This window comes from Piliocolobus tephrosceles, chromosome 5, assembly GCF_002776525.5.
Source record: "Piliocolobus tephrosceles isolate RC106 chromosome 5, ASM277652v3, whole genome shotgun sequence".
In the NCBI taxonomy this organism is placed as follows: Eukaryota; Metazoa; Chordata; class Mammalia; order Primates; family Cercopithecidae; genus Piliocolobus; species Piliocolobus tephrosceles.
This window is the reverse complement of record NC_045438.1, coordinates 19,227,043-19,241,156: the sequence shown is the minus strand read 5'-3', so window position 1 is coordinate 19,241,156 and position 14,114 is coordinate 19,227,043. Positions and strand designations below refer to the sequence as shown.

Sequence of the window (14,114 nt, the reverse complement as noted above, 5' to 3'; positions counted from 1 at the left end):
CTAGAGCTCCACCTCCGCGTCGTCTTGCTGCTCCCAGGGCTGGAACTGGCCCATCACCCATGCAAATCCCAGGACCATCCCCTCCCTGCCACTGTACCCCAGTTAAATCCCAATTCGCTCTCTCCATCACATCGCTGCTGCTATGTGTGATAACTCTGCATCCACTGACGCACTTACACACTGGGCATCAGCAACACCTGGCATTTCACCACCCTTTTCACCCTCCGCGCTCCGTGCTCCACGTTGCCTGCCCAGGGTCCACGGCGTCCACCGACAACGCGGGCAGCGATGGGTTCAAATGCATACCGCCGTTCCGAGTGGGCTGTCCATGCTGTGAGGTCCGGGGAGAAACCCGGCAGCGGGGTCGCCAGCAGCCTGCAGGGCGCGGAATCCGGTGCGTCCGCGCAGGGGGCGGCCAGTTTGGGGTGGGTGGCGCGCTCGCCTCTGCAAGGCTGGGATGCTGCAGCCCCGGGCCGGGCAATCGGAGGACGTGCGACCCGGGGATGGAGCGACCCTCCGGACTGGGTGACCCCTGAGACAGGCAACTCTGGGGCCGTGCGACCTCCAGGACGGTGCGACCCCCGAGAACCTGCACGGCCCGCTGTCCGGCCCTGGACGGTCTGCTGGGCGGGGAGGGGGCGGGCGGCGCCGGCCAATCCGGAGCGCGGGCCGCCTCCCCACGTGGTCCCACCCGGAGGGCACAAGAGCGGCGGCCGCTTTTACACTGCTCGCGGGACCACGGCCCGGAGCCTGGAGCCGGACGAGGAGTCGGACCTTGGCCCCCGCAGGTGAGCGCGTGGGTCTCCGCGGGCGGGGTGCGCCCTTCTCCAGCCGCCGCCCCAGGCGAGGGGACCCCGGAGGCAGGGAGTGGCGCGAACTGTCGAGTTTCAGGGGCTGCGCCCCAGGGCTTCCGCTGTCGTCTGCTTGGGGCTTCCAGGACTGAGGCTGGGTCTGGGAGGACCCGCCAGCCCACGGGGGTCCCTGCACCGCGCTATGTGCCCCCTGCCTGCCTTCTGGAAGGAGCCCCGGCCCTCTCCCCCTGCCCCCACACTCCCCCACTTGCACCCCACTTTCCCCCTCCTCCTCTCTACCTCCCCCTTTCCCATCTCTCCCCCCTTTCCCCCACCTCCTCTCTATCTCCCCCTTTCCCCCCCATCTCTCCCCAACTCTCCTCCAGTCCAACACTCTCCCTTTCCCCTGTCCCCTCCCCCAGCCTCCTGTCTGCCCTCCCCAGGGCTCTGCGCTCAGAAGCTGGAGCTGGCCAAGGGAACCGGAAGCTCTGCCTGCCTTTACCCGCTTCCCCTCCCCACCCTCACCCTGGTGTGGGCTGGAATTTGCTTTTTGGAGCGTGTTTCTAGAGGGCTTTGGACCCTGAAAGGTGCCCAGACAAGCCTGGAGGATCCTGGAGTCAGGCTCTGCTCCTGCCTTCTACAAACCAAGTCTTCTCCTCTAGAAACGCAGCTGTGGCTGCTTCCAGAGCCAAAAGGCCGGCACCTGAGATGAGGTACCGCCAGTGCTCAGAGCAGGAGGTGCAGACCCTGGCCAGGGTGCAGGTTTGAGTGATTTGTGTGCTGCAGGGGCAGGAACGGACACCAGGTCACAAAATGACATCTAAGCATTTAATTACCGAGGTGAGGACATCCTCGCCTTTCTTCCATGAGATCGTCCAAAGCTCCCCCTTTATCCCCTCTTTGAAAGTAAGGCTGGAGTGGGAGATGAGTGAACGTGGGAGCGGGACCTCCAGAAGGGTCTAGAAGGGCCTGGAAGGGTCTGGAAGGGCCTAGGTGGTGGTGTTTCCTGAGTAGACTGGGCAGGGGTGCTGGGGAAGGGGAGCCGTCTCTGGGCAGCCCTAAATACCGCCTCTCCCACCCATGCCACTTCAGAACTTCAGCCCTTCTCTGTGAGACCTCCCCCCCAGCCCCCACCCCCACCCCATTAAGCATTAACGAAAAGATGACTGAAGACCAAAGTGGGCTGCACCTTCACCTCTCCCACCTGCTCCCGCGGACCAGGGCAGGTGCAGTCTGTCTTTCTGGAGAAAGAGGCAGGCAGAACAGGAGCTGGGGAGGAGCCGTCCCCAGCACCAGGCGCTCCAGGTGGGGCAGGGACACAGGGGTCTCTGTCAGTCGTCCCCCACTCAACATCATTTATGTCTCCTTTTTCCCCCGTGGGCTTTGGAAGGATTCTCTGGTGCCCAGGAATGCAGCACAAGAGGTCACCAGGGACCCTGGGCTTTGTCACGCAATGGGGAGGCCTCTTGAGACTCGGGGGGATTATAGGGCCCCTTCCAGTCTCTGGGCATGGCTGGAATGGCCTGGGGGGCTTGTATGAGCTCCACAGTTGGGAACATATACCCCGGAGTTGAGCAGGGGGTCCAGACCCATGGAGAAGTTTCCAGCTTACTTGTCATCGGGGTGCCAATTCTCCAGGACTCTGGCCTAGCCCCTGTCAGACCCTTTCAGATATGAACTTGACATTGAACTCAGGAAACCGTAGGCCCTGAGAAGACTAAGGAAGTCGGGAACCTGAGGACCGCAGGGTGTTCTCTGCAGGGCACAGCAGGAAATGTCTCCCCAAAAGCCAGGCCAGGCAGGGCTGCCTGTCACCAAGACCCAGTTTAGCCAGGACACATCGGCTCTGCATTGACTGTCTTTGGTGCAGTTCCTCCGCTGAGACCCCACAGCTCCTCCTAAGCAACCGGAGAGGGGGATTCCCAGACTCAGCCTCATGGAACACTGCTTCCTTTCCGAGGAGCTCTGTTTGGCCCCTGCTAACGGAGGGGCTTCGGCTTTGCAGGGGTTCACTCACTTCCTGCAGGTACAGTGACCACCTCCCATAGCTAAGGAGGCGCTGGAGCTGGTCCACTTATCCATGCTATCATTAGGGGCCTCTAAGCTTTTAAAGTCAGTGTTGGGAGGAGTGGCAGGGCAAGGTTGTTTACGACAGAGATTTTGTCTGATGTTTCACAGTTTTGTTTGTTGTTTTAGAAGCAGTCGGATCATTTTCTTGACATCTACAAGGTGTCTGTTTGGAAGGCTCAGTATTCTGAAAGTATAGTGGCTTCCCAAGGCACACCAACTTCCCCACCCTGCCTTCAGCTTTGTCCGAAGCGTCTTCACTAAGATGCAAACCAGGGCTTTGGATTTGACAGGAATTTTGCCTTCAGTTTTGAAAACGGCTGTATTTTGAACAGGCTTAAGTCTCCCCTCCTCATAGGTGGACCCCAAGCCTGTCTTGCCCAGGACAATCTCAGGTGCTGCCTGTCCCAGTGCGGCCATCGCTGCAGCCACGGTCACCCTGCCGGGGCTGCTCTCCCATCCTCTTAAGCGTGTGGGCAAGGCACTAGGCCAGGGCCAGTGGAGGCTCTTGCTGTTGCTGGTGCCAGGGGTCAGTGAGACCTCACCTTTCCTAGGGTCCCTCCCGGAACATTTGGAGGAGCACCAGGTGACAATGGCCATGGCCCCAGGTGGAATGGTGCTGGGGGTCCCATCAAACATCAGGAGTCCTTTCGGTGTTGCCTGAGCCAGAAGCACCCATGAGTTCAGCACAGGATCTGCCTGGGCCCCGGTCACCAGGGCTGGTGGGGGGTCATTATCCATGGGAGAGGCGTTGCCAGCCCTACACTCGTCACCCAGGGTGCCAGAAGCTGAGGTCCCACAAGGCTGAGGGCTGGGCCAAGTGGGCTCCTTCAGTCCATGTGGCCCACAGCGTGCAGCCCCCGCCCTGGGCAGGCATTCCTGCCGCTCCTAGCCATGACTAGAGCCTGTAACTCACCCAGACCCTGTCTCTCTTCCATCCCAGCACCACCCGGGGAGGGACAGCAGGCGTAGGCTCGGTGGGGGGAGTGCCACTTGAAAGGCACCACTGAGGCTGGAAGGTCACTTCTTTCTTTGAACAAATATTTATAGAGCCAGGGCGGGCAGTGAGCAGGAGCACGCCATCTCTGCTTGGGTCTCCTGCCACCTGCTGCCCGGTGGGCAGGCAGCCTGCAGCAGATTATCGTGGGCGTGAGTGACACGGCACAGCGCCAGGTGCTCTGGGAGCCATGTGGAACCATTTGCCTTTCAAGGTCAGATATTCAAATGACAATGGGGCCTTCTGATAAACTCCTCCTAAGCCAAACATATTGTAAGTGCAGAAATGCATTTGATTCCCTGATAAACCCATTGTCAAGTCTAAAACTCCTAATGAAGCAATTAGTCAGAGTCCATCTGTGTTTATGGAGTGGCAGCTGCCTGCCGGGGTGTCCTGGGCCCTGGACAGTGAGCACAGCACACAGTGGCAGATGGACTGGGGGTGGACAGCGGAGCGGTCTGGGCCCAGTGGAGACTTCCCAGAAGGTCGTCGCCTTTCATGATATGTTTGAGACCCCTGGGGCAGCCAGATGGGGGCAAGGCACAGTCAAGAGAGGGAGAGGCTGCTGTGTCTGCAGCCCAGCAGGAGAGCCGGGGATAGCAGAGACCCAGGGTGGACAGTGGAACTGGCCAAGGAGGGCTTTGCTGCAGGGGAGGGCGGGCTCACCCCTGCTGGGCTCCATGTTCTGGAGAGGGCAGAGGCGCAGGCACCTCCCACATGCTCTCCACCGGGTGCCCCCAGCCAAGCCTCGGGAGCCCACCTGGCCCCACCTGTCCAGTCAGCAGGGCTGGGGCTGCCTGGTGCCGGCCTGTGTGCCCCACCAATGACCCACAGCCATCTGTGCATCATGGAGCTGTGCGCTGGTCAGCACTGGCTGCCAAAATGTCACATCCCAAGCCAGGACCGTGTAGGGTGTCCTGCAAGGAGGGTGGCCTGGCAGCCTCGCACTTCCTACTATGGACACACTGGGGCATGGTGTCCCAGTCGCAGTGTGAACTGTCTAATGGTGGTGATCAAACACACGGGGCAGCCGGTGGAGTGTGGCCAGATGCTCTGGGCTCAGTAGGCTGAGCTGGGCTCTGACCTCGGCTCAGAGAGGTGTTGGGACGCTGGGCAGTGTGCAAGAACCTTACAGGTTACAGCAGGAATTAGGAAGAGGTGACAGTAAAGCACCTGTCCCAGCTCTGCTCCACCTAGGAAATGCAAAATACATGGAAATGGAGCCTCTTACGGGGGCCTTACCTGTGTGGGACCCCCCCCAACCCCCGCTCTCCAGGGAGCTTCCCCCTCCCCTGTGCATGTGCCAAGGCGATGGTCACTGGCACTGAACTCACAGGATGAATCTTCCTCTTGGTGCCTTTGTGCCCCTAGGCCTGGAGACTTCTGTGTCCCAGAGTCGCTGCACAATTTTGTGAGTGAACAAGTCAGAGATTGGCTAGGTCCTGGCCTCCGCCCGGCAGCACGCACTCAAAAGCCGTGCCCCTCTGTCCCTCGACCAGCCTCCATGGCCAGAGCTGCCGGCCCACTGCTCTGATGCCACCTAGGAAGGGAAACACATCCTAACAGAGGCTTCAGAGCATCTGGCCGCCATTCCTGATAAGACCAAGGAGCCCTGAAGGCAACAGCCGCTGCCGCTCCCCTGCCTGGGAGCCAGGCTCAGAGCGCCCGCCCCAGTTCCTGATGGGCCAGTCCTGTGTGGCCTGGACATCCCCTAGGGTCACGTCGGCGCCCATCTGCAGGGTGCCCAGCGATGACCCAGGCATCTGAATGTGGGCAGCACACTGGTCCAGGGCCCGCAGTCAGGGTCAGCCTGTGGCGCTTGTCTGTCTGCCCAGTGGCTGCTGCACGCCAGAGGTCTTGCCAGGGGACTGGCTTGTTCATCTGATCAACCGGTCCTGCTAAGAGGGGTAGGCAGCCCAGGCTTCCTGAGTGGGAGGTGGGAGCAAGGAGCTGGCCTTGTTCTGGCTGAAAGCAGCTGGCGGTCCTCCCTTTCCATGGTCCTTGTCTCAGGCCTAGAATTACCAGTGTGGCCAGCTCCAAGCTGATGACTTCCCCTTCATTCCGGTGCACGTTGGGCTCTTGTAGAAAGAGGATGCCGGCTTCTCAGTGCTGGCGCCTGAGACGGGAGCTCTTGGGGCTGGGCTGTCCTCACAGTGTTCCGTGTGCTGCCAGACGCATAGCTCTCGGTAAACTTCAAGGACCTGGAGAAACCACCTCTGTGCCTGGAAACCGGACCAGGCCTGTGGACTTCAGATAAAGGGAAGGTGCTGGCCCCCGCTGCTCCCCAACCCAAACAGCTGTGTTGTCCTTAAATGTAGCAAAATTAAATGGACGGAGGTGTGTGGGGTTTTAAAACTTAACCGGAGAGCACTGATTGGAGGTTCACATATTTTTAGTTGTTTTGGTGCCTTTCCATGAACACCACAATTTGGGTCAATGGTTTCCTTCAAGACTCTGGAACCGTACAGGGCACCTTCCTGGCCACCTTTCTGGGTTTTCGGAGGGAGACCAGGCACGAGGCCCGTTTCTCCGTCGACGTCACTGAGCATTTGTGTCTGAACCCTGGGCCCTGGGCCTGCTCCCCAGCGACAGGTGCCGGGTCCTGGAGACTCTGGTAGGGAGCAGTTCAGGGCTGTGACAAAGACCTGTCTGGGGTTCTGGCTGAGCGTACGGACAGAAGGACAGTTGGAGGACCCGGCCCAAAGCCAGGGGCTGCCAGGGGTCTGGCAGGGGCTGGGTGGCTGCGTTCGCCCTGTGGTGAGTGTAGAGGCTGAGAGGCGACTTGCTTTGTCCACGACGACAGGAAGGCCGAGGTCAGACTTGCATTTCACTGACCTCTGAGCAACTAACAGGTCAGCTTCATGCTCCTGCTGCCCGGGAGGGAGGGAGCACTATGGTCTGTTGTGCCCGTTGGGGGAACATGCCTCTTTTGGGCATTGAAAACCGCCACAGAACCTGGGACGGGCAAGCGCTGTCCCTGCCATCCTGCCAGGTAGGCTCCGTACTCTGTCCCTGGCGGCTCAGGCACCACATTGCTGTGGTCACTCGGTGCCCCTTCTCCAGTTTGATTCCTGATTTTTAAATTCGTGATGTGAAGTACAGAAAAAACAGTCACTCTGCCTTCTGTTAGAGGAGGCTTTGTCAAGTCTCTCTAAACGCGCAGGGGTAACTCCACTCTCTGTTGAGGGTCCAGGATGCCTCTGACCCCTTGCACCCCTTGTGCAGACACCAGGGCATCCTTAGGCCCAGAGCCTGCTGTGGACCCTGGGGACCCTGGACCTGCCCTGGGGCTCCAGTCCCTGGTGAGTTACAGACGGGTTGTGGCGAGGGAGGGGCCAGTAGACGTAGCACCTGGCCGGGTACTTTGGTTCTGGTTTCTGTAATTGTTTCTTGGGCAATTTTTGTTTTGTTCTGTTTTGTTTTCTGAGACAGAGTTTTACCCTTGTTGCCCAGGCTAGAGTGCAATAGCGCTATCTCGGCTCACTGCAACCTCCTTCTCCCGGGTTCAAGCGATTCTCCTGCCTCAGCGTCCACAGTTGCTGGGATTACAGGCACCTGGGCAAGTTTTTATTCCTCTCGGGCCTTGGTTTCCTCCAACTGTGAAATGGGGATAATGTAAACCCTTTGCTCGATGTGACTCTGTGGGTGAACACCTCTGGAAAAGGTGTAAGCACCTTCACCGTGTTCTCCAGCTGTTCTGCCTTGGCTGAGAGTCGGGGACAGTGGAACCACTCTCAATGGCGGGCACCGAGAGTAGGCCCTGGTGTCTCCATGGACTCTGGGTGATGGTGGTGAGTCAGCAAAGGCCCATTGATTATAACCCATGTACTGCTCTGGTGGAAGTTGCTGTAAGTCGGAGAGGCCATGTGTGGGTGGACAGAGACCATGTGTGGGTGGGGGAGACCATGTGTGGGTGCGGGAGGCCATGTGTGGGTGCGGGAGGCCATGTGTAGGTAGGGGGAGGCCATGTGTGGGTGGACAGAGACCATGTGTGGATGGGGGGAGGCCATGTGTGGGTGGACAGAGACCATGTGTAGGTAGGGGGAGGCCACGTGTGGGTGGGAGAGGCCATGTGTGGGTGGGAGTTGCATGCACATGGGAGCTGTCTGCACCTTCCTCTCAATCTTGCTGTGAACCTAAAACTATTCTAAAAAATCAAATCTATTTTTGAAAACACACAGCTTGCCTGGGAAGAAGGGCAGGTGGACAGAACAGAGTGGGCCAGGCCTTGCTGAGCAGGGAGGGTCTCCTGAGCTGGCCAACCTAGAGAGAGGGATAAGTGCCGGGTCATCTGCTAGGGAGAGTCTGGAGAAGCACAGGGGTCAGCTGAGGGCGCGGGTCCCTGATAGGCATCCCACACTGAACTCCAAGCCCTGCGGGCTGCTGTTTAGAACCACCCCAAACCAACCACAGAACAAAGAAACCAAAAAAACCCTAGATCTCATTTCACCTCGAACAAAAGAGGTTGCTCCCTGCCGGAGTCCACCTGGCCAGAACCCACCTTGTTCCTGAAGAGGAGGCAGTGCTAATCACGCCTGGGGAGCTGCTGGCCCTCAGCTGCTCGGAGGGTCTAATCATAAAGGTCATGTTTATCCTGCTCTGCACATGTGCTCAGTAGACAGTCTCCGAATAGTTCCAGAGGCTTTCTGGCCTCTGATCCCCATGGTCTGCCTACACAAAAATCTGAGAACCTCATTCGAGGTTTCGTACAAAGACTGAGTTTGCCTTGATTTAAATTCCTAGGATGCTGCCGGGCCTCGGGCAAGTGGGCGCCCCGGGTTTGGTCCAGACAGCCTGAGCCTCTGGTGAAAGTTCAGCGAATGTCTACACTGCAGGCTGCTTGTCAGGTCTGTGGCGACATTTCCACAGGGCTGGCGTGGCCGAGTGTGAGGTGGGGCCAGTCAGCTCACAGCCATCGGTGGGGCTTGCCAGCAGGCCGGGCTGTGGACGTTTGATGAACGATGACCGTGACCTTGAGTTCTGAGAGCTCTGGATCCCAGGACCTGTTTTCAGTGACCTAACTGATATGGCTGAGCCGTGTCCCCACCCGAGGTTATTACCTTAAACGGTAACCATCCCTCTGTGTGGTGGGAGGAACCTGGAGGGAGGTCACTGAATTGCAGAGATGGGTTTTTCCTGTGCTGTTCTGGTGACCGTGAATAAGCCTGACAAGAGCTGATGGTTTTATAAAGGGGAGTTCCCCTGCACACGCCCTCTTGCCTGCCACCATGGAAGACATCCCTTTGCTCCTTCTTGCCTTCCACCATGATTGTGAGGCCTCTCCAGCCATGTGGAACTGTGAGTCCTCTAAACCTCTTTCCTTTATAAAATACCCATTCCCGGGCATGTCTTTATGAGCATGTGAGAACTGACTGATACACCGACGTTGTGTGCACATCCGGGGTCAAGGCTGCCTCTGTCCTGTCGTCCGTGGCCAGGCCTGCTCAAAGGGTGGCTGTCACAGAGGTCACCCTGGTGGTGACTGGATTGGGACAGTGTCTTAGTCCTTTCAGGATGCTGTAGCAAAATCCCACAGACCAGGAGCTTAAACAGCAAACACTCAGTCCTCGCAGTCTGGAGGCCTGAAGCCTGAGATCAAGGCACCGGGCAATTTGGTGTGTGGTAAGGGCCGCTTCCTTGCAGACGGCACCTTCTTGCAGTGTCCTCACAGGACGAAGGGGTGGACGGTCTCTCTTATAAAGGGATCATCCCATTCCTGAGGCCCCACCCACAGGACTGCATCGCCTCCCAAAGGCCCCACCTCCTAACAGCATCCCCCTTGGGTAAAGGTTTCCACATGGTGAATTTGGGGGACACAGACCTTCAGTCCAGAGCAGCCCAGTGTGCATTTGTTCAGTGAGTCTTTATCGAGAACATTTTGCAAAGTCCTGGAGATGTGCAAGGACTGTGGGGTGGAGGAGCTGCTGTGACACTGAGCAGGACACATAATAGACAAGTAAGGAAGACCATCCTGGTCCCATCAAACCTCGGAGCAGACGGCACGGCAGCACACGGGTGCATCCTTGGCTGAGTGGTTGGCAGTGCTCTGTCCACAGAGATTTGAGCCGGCAGATGGGCCAGTGGCAGCCCAGCAGAGGGCCAGGAAGTGCAACGCTATGGAGGCTGGATGGAGCCTGGCTCGTTCAAGAACCTCACGGGGAAGCCGCCTACCTCGTGCTGGACACCTGAACACCGGGCTGCTGGTCACTGGCCACTCTTGACCATTTCTTCTTAGCGACACACCTGCTCCGGAATGAGCAGAATGAAGGCAGAGCTGGGTCCATGGCAGTGAGTCTGTTAGTCTGGGTCCTGGGGACGCAGAACAGAGGCCCTTTTGTCTCTGGTTGACTGTGTTTCGCTTCTGCAGAGTAGCCTCCCAGCCACTGTGTCTGAGGAGCTGCAATTCAGTTCCAGCCCGTGGGCCTCTACTGGGCCCATGTGTCACTCGGAGGCCGTGTTCTCAGGGTCGTGGACCGGCAGCACCAGCACTTGCTAGATATGCAGATGCTGGGGCCCCACAAATGCAGTTGCCGGCCTGCTCCCAGAGTTTCTGCATCCAGATCCACCCACCAGCTCCAGAGACACTGCTCTGTAGGGCGAGGACACACAGTGGAGATCCGACCTGAGCCATCCTGCTGACACCTGACCGAGGCCACGGAGTTGCCAGGAGCCTGACTCTGAGACAAGAGGAGGGGTGAGGACAGGAGGAGGACTCTGCTGGGAGCCTGGAGGGACAGAGAAGGCTCTGGGCAGAGACACAGGTAGAAAGGGCATTCCAGGCAGAAAAACCAGCCGGAGCAGTTTTGGGGTGCAGAGAGCAGAGTCCGTGGAAGAGGATTCAGAGAAGGGGCCTCTCCACCTGCAGCCTGGCCCTCTGTCGGGAAGGCGCACACTGCGGGGTCTCCAGCCCTGTGGCTCTTTGGCCTGTTATTATTGGCTGGCACTAACCATTCTAGTTACCAGGAAGTTGTCTGGAACCAGGAAGAAGGTGTGGGCTATCTTTTGTCTTTTTGCACTAAGCTCTGAAAAGTTTGCGGTTCACGTTCAAGATCATAACCCCCCATAGTTTACAGGCACCTTCTCCCCACGGAGCCCAAGGCAGGGAGGGGAGCTGGGAGTCCACTCGGGCGGCCAGCGAGGGCTTCCCACTGACCCGAGGTGTCCAGCAAATGGCCTGGAATTGGTGGGCAAGCCTCGAATGGAAACCAGGAGACCTGGATTTTGGAGTTGGCTTCATGAGCCCCCATTGGCAGATCAGTAAAATGGACAGAGGAGCCCCTGAGAGGGCGGCTGAGAATCACGTGGAAGCACCGTGCATGGTGGAGGTGTGCCCTGGGTGGCATCTGTTTCCTACAAACTTCAGCGCAGCACCCACTGCTGAGCATGCGTTGTGGCCAAGAACTGCTCTCAGCAGTGGGGAGATGGAAGGGAACAAAACCGCAGCAAGTAAGACCTGGCAGAGCTTTCCTTCCAGGGAGAGAAGACAACAAACAGGCAAACAGGCACAGGTCAAATTACTCTAAATGCCATATGCAGCCATGAAAATGCAGGCTTGCAATGGGCCTCCCCAGGAATGCAGCATCACAGCGGGCAGTGAGAACAGGCAGCAGATGGGCCAGGCAGCCACGCTGGGGAAGAGCCCCTCAGACAGCACGTGCAAAGGCCCAGGGGCAGGGAGGTGAGGGGCCAGGGTGGCTGCAGCCCAGGGACCCCTTGGTGGGAGCAAAGGATGAGGCCAGAGAGTGAACAAGTCCAGTCCACAAGGGACTTGAGGTGATTCTCAAGCCTCTGGCTGCTCAAGAGGGAGCAGGGAGCTGTTTGTTCTCTGCTGTGGTCCATGTTTAGTATGATCACGGGGCTGAGAGCGTGGGAGGCAGAGGGACAGGAATGGCAGAGAGACTGGAGCCCATTGCCACCATCCAGGAGGGAGACGAGCCAGCCAGGGCTGGGTCCCAGCGGTGGAGGTGGGAATGGGGTCAGACAGAGGCTGGGTGGGTTTTGGGGGTAACACCGCTGGGATTTGCTCACTGTCTGCACACAGGGTGGAGAGCCGAGCTAAGACTGAGAGACTGAGTCCCGCGTCCTGCAGCCTGAGCAGGTGGAGGATGGGCTGCGATTACTGTGTAGCTGCTTTTGCTGCCAGCAGGGGACAGGTGTGAGAGGGTAGCCTGGGGGTCCTGTCTACACAGCCCTCCCACCTGCCTGGTTGCAGCTGAGCCCGCCTGAGCCTCTGGCCCTCTGGTCCTGATGGGCTCACAGCTCCTGTCTTCCTTCCGGGAGGTTAGAGCGCTTTTAAGTGCTGAGTTAACAGCGGCAGCAGCTGAGGTCCCACAAGCGAATGTTTATGCCCAGGAGGATCAGATGCCGGGGGAGGCAGCAGGAGAATTCCAAGCATCTGCCCTCTGGGTGGAGGGAAAAGTCCAGAGCTGAGGCAGCAGTAGCAGCTGAGAGGCCTTCGTGCTCACCTTCCCTCCCAGCCACTCCCCCGCCTGTAGTTTCTTTCCAAGAATAAAAAGCCAGTCACTCTGGGGAGCAGGCACTGAACCCGAGTCCGCAGAGGCCTCCGCCTCCCAGCAGGGGCAGGTGACAGCAGGAGGGTGATGGCTGCAGGCTTCGGGCTCACATGGTCCCCACCCTGAGACCCCAGCTGGAGCATCCCAGAGGCAGCGTGGGCCCTGACATCCCCCGCCAGCTTCTCTCAGCCCCAGCTTTCCTATCTCTAAGATGGGAATGAAGAGCACCCTAACCCCCGGCTTGTGGTGGGGTGAGGGGCTGCGGGGGAGACTCAGAACCAGAGGGAGAAAGCCTATTCGGGGCAGGGTCCTGGGGCTGAGGGGCCCTGCTGGCAGCACACGCAGAACCCTGCCCTCACTGACACCCTATGTCTGAGCTGCTGGCTCATGCTGCCCCTCCCTAGTCCTGAGGTTCTCAATCTGTGATCTGGGGCCAGGATTGGAAGCACCATGCGAGGGGTGGAAGCATGAGGGTCTGGGAGGGCCTCCATGCCCGGAGAGGCGGCGAGGTCAGCGTCCTTGGGGACCCTGTGAACAGAAGCAGAAGGGGATAGACCTAGGAACAGGTCCTACTCAGCCCCTCTTTAAGGGACGTGACCCAGGAGCCTGATCTCCCCAGCGAGTAGCCTGAGAGTGGGATGTCCACGCATCTCACATGCTCCATATGCCAGCCCGTGCATCTCACATGCCAGCCCACGCAGCTCAGAGCTCTGAGTGGTGGGAGGAGGCCACCGCACCCTCACCTGGACAGCAGCCTGCGTTCTCACCCCAGAGCCGTCTCAGGATGTGCGGCTGACAGGGCCCTTGAACCTCTTTGTGCACCTGGGTTGACTGACATTGTTATTGGAGTGGGAGGCTCTACTGACCAACATGTACCCACTCTGTAGGAGGAATCATTTACACGGTCTGCAAAATTTCTCACATAAAAAAGATGAAATAAGGTCGGGCACAGTGGCTCATGTCTGTAATCCCAGGACTTTGGGAGGCGAAGCAGGCAGATCACTTGAGGTCAGGAGATGGAGACCAGTCTGGGCAACGTGGAGAAACCCTGTGTCTACCAAAAAATACAAAACATTAGCTGGGTGTGGTGGCTCGCGCCTGTGGTCCCAGCTGCTCGGGGGTCTGGGGTGGGAGAATGGCTTGAGCCAGGAGGCGGAGGTTACAGTGAGCCAAGCCCGCACCACTGCACTCCAGCCTGGACAACAGAGCAAGACACTACATTAAAAAAAAGAAAGTGAAATAAGACTGAAATCAGCGGTTGAAAACCAGGCCCAAGGGAGCGTGAGTGGGGAGAGGTGAGTGGCTGGTGAGCGTGGGGCTGAGGTGGCCACAGAATCGGGGACTGCTCTGCAAGGCAGCTGGGTCACTCCTTCAGGCCTCGAGGAGGAGGAGGAGTGTGGCTCACTCTGGGCAAAGAGCAAAGGTCCTGGCTAACAGGTGCCCAGGGGCACAGGCCAGGGCAGAATGGGGTCACATGGGCTTCCCTCCAGCCCCCACAGTTTCCATGGATCTTCGTGCCATCCAGTGTGGGGAGAAAGGGAGAAGCCCAGCTTGTTCCACAAGGACAGCAGTGTGGGGATGCTGAGGGGGTGACAGAGGAGGGCCCAAGGGGTGCATGATCAGGCACGGCCAGTGGCCCATGTCCACACTGGGAACATGGCGGCATCCATGCTGGGGGTGTGGATGTCCACAACGAAGATGTGGGTGTCCATGCTGGAACGTGGGCAGTGACCGTGCTGGGGACAT

The 14,114-nt window shown here is 58.7% G+C and overlaps 1 protein-coding gene across 1 annotated transcript in view; it reads left to right on the top strand.

Moving 5' to 3' along the window:
• The first annotated feature begins 694 nt into the window (after positions 1–694).
• FRMD1 (FERM domain containing 1) overlaps positions 695–14,114 on the top strand; it is a 36,890-nt gene continuing 23,470 nt past the window's right edge. The window contains exon 1 of the mRNA XM_023223626.3: positions 695–788. The gene's annotated coding sequence lies outside the window, so the exon portion shown is untranslated. The remainder of the gene's footprint in view (positions 789–14,114) is intronic.